This window comes from Sciurus carolinensis, chromosome 12 (genome assembly GCF_902686445.1).
Source record: "Sciurus carolinensis chromosome 12, mSciCar1.2, whole genome shotgun sequence".
NCBI classification, from domain to species: Eukaryota; Metazoa; Chordata; class Mammalia; order Rodentia; family Sciuridae; genus Sciurus; species Sciurus carolinensis.
Genome location: NC_062224.1, coordinates 98,492,709 through 98,495,236, shown reverse-complemented (window position 1 = coordinate 98,495,236; position 2,528 = coordinate 98,492,709). Strand labels below are relative to the sequence as shown.

Sequence of the window (2,528 nt, the reverse complement as noted above, 5' to 3'; positions counted from 1 at the left end):
ATCACATTGGTGTTTCATTGGCTTGTGTAACTAGAGACACACAAATGGTACTTTAGCTGTTTTGTGAATTAAGTGCAGGCTACAGATGAGTGTTTTGTGAAAATTCATCAAGCTTATGATTTTTACAGTCTTCTATATGTACACATATTTTGATAATAATGTTTACATAAAATGATTAATATCATTGGAGATTAAATGATTTATAATCCTATCCCACTATATTCCTAAAATCAAACATTAAGCCTTTGGCATAACACACAAATATAAATTGCATAATCATTTTAATCAACTTTCCCATTTTTTTTCCTGATAAAAATGAGGGTGTAAAAACTTGATCTTTAATGAGTTTCTGCTACATTATGATGAAGATAGGTTTGGTTTAGTGCTCATCCACTCTTTTTTATTTTTCACAATTACATTATTATAAAACCAGTTATAAAATATGTCTGTAAAAATATATACAAGGAAGTATTTTGGAATTTTATAAATTTTATAAATGGAGATTGATTTTTGATCTTTTAATTTAGTATACATACATATAATCAAATTAGAAAAAGATGAACTGTGCTGTAGTACTATAAAATATTAATTATATATGGTAGGAAATAATATTAATTTGAATTCTCTATGGAGATTATACATAATCAATACCTTTTAAAATAATTTTGCTTTTATACTACTTCTAGAAAATGTTGTATCTTCTTCCACTTAGAAAAGTAGTTGTGCCTGATGAGAATGTGCTAATTTTCTTAAAATGTTAATATATGCTAGATAAGGAAAGCACAGTTATTAAAACCCAACCAAATTCTTTCTATAAAAATTAAAATTATTTATATATTACATCGATGTTTTTACTTTTTCTATAATAAAAAGTGTGAGAAATTTCTTTATATAGCATGATTATTATTTTAAAATATTATCGTTGATCATTGTTTTTAGAAATTAAAATATCCCAAACTATATCAGTTTATAGATATTGGCTTCTAACTAGTATAGGCTAGCAGAGATCAAGAAGTTCTTTGTTTTTCAAATGTACAGATCAAATGAAATGAACTGTCAAAGATATTCATTTTACAGAGATACAGCCACATCAATGTTCATTGCTGCTCAATTCACCATAGCCAGATTGTGGAACCAACCTAGATGCCCTACAGTTGATGAATGGATAAAGAAACTGTGGCATATATATATATACAATGGAATATTACTCCGCAATGAAGAATGATAAAATTATGGCATTTACAGGCAAATGGATGAAACTGGAGAATATCATGCTAAGTGAGATAAGCCAATCTCAAAAAACTAAAGGACGAATGATCTCGCTGATAAATGAATGAGGACATATAATGGGGGGTGGGAGGGGTTAGCATTAGGTTTAGGGTTAGGTTTAGGGTTTGGGATAAGGAGTGTGGTAAGAATGAAGGAAAGAAGGACTGTATAGAGGGAAAAGAGGGGTGGGAGGGGTGGGGGGAAGGAAAAAAATAATCAAGCATCATTGCCCTATGTAAATGTATGATTACACAAATGGTATGCCTTGACTCCATGTACAAATAGAGAAACAACATGTATCCCTTTTGTATACAATAATAAAAAAATATTCATTTTAAATATGTTTTCTCATATTAAGAATAATTTAGGACTGGGGATGTAGCTCAGTTGGTAGAGTGCTTGCCTTGCAAGCACAAGGCCCTGGGTTCAATCCCCAGCACCGCAAAAAAAAAAAAAAAAAAAAAAAGAATCATTTATCCGAGTGCACACCTGCAATCCCAGCAGTTTGGGAGGATGAGGAAGGAGTTTTGCATGTTCAAAACCATCCTCAGCAACTTAACAAAGCCCTAAGCAACTTAGTGAGACCCTATCTCAAAATAAAGAAAAGAAAGAAAACAGCTGGGGATGTGACTCAGTGGTGTTTCAATCCCTAGTTTAAAATATACATATATTTTCTATAATCATTATTTTGCCTCTAGTTTTTCATGAATTTTCTGTTATTATAAAGTTTAGATTTTTTAAGACTATTGGATGCATGCCATAGTTGTTTAAAGTTCATTAAAGAAAGGAAAACAAATCTGGACGGCTTTTGAATGTCGGTTAGTTTTTATTTCCTTGCTGATATTTGTATTTGTGTGGCTATGATCTCTGGCTGGTCTATAAACTCAGAACTCTATTCTCAATATTGTTTAAATGTGAAAAATTTTTCTTTAATTCCAGTCATCCTGCTTTCTTGCCATGGGTTCCAGTTTTGGGGCTCACTCTCTGAAGTCTGTGAATTTCCTTGTTTTACCATCAATATCAAACATCAAAAGTTCTTGAAGACTCAAATCCATATTATAAGAGTTATGCTCTGTTAGATAACTGTTCACACACTGATCAACTAGGTATATTGGTTCCAATAGTGTCTTAAATTTTATAGCAACAAGAAATCACATATTCTAATTTCTTATATTGATTTTATAAAATACTTGGTTAAAAATTACATTTCAAAAGATATTATGTAAAATTAATAATGTTAGACCAGATTCTATCCACTT

At 30.6% G+C, this 2,528-nt stretch overlaps 1 non-coding gene across 1 annotated transcript; it reads left to right on the top strand.

Annotated features, from left to right (window-relative positions):
* The first annotated feature begins 1,640 nt into the window (after positions 1-1,640).
* Positions 1,641-1,714, top strand: Trnaa-ugc (transfer RNA alanine (anticodon UGC)). The gene has a single exon. It is a non-coding gene; the product is annotated as a tRNA-Ala (tRNA).
* The last annotated feature ends 814 nt before the right edge of the window (positions 1,715-2,528 follow it).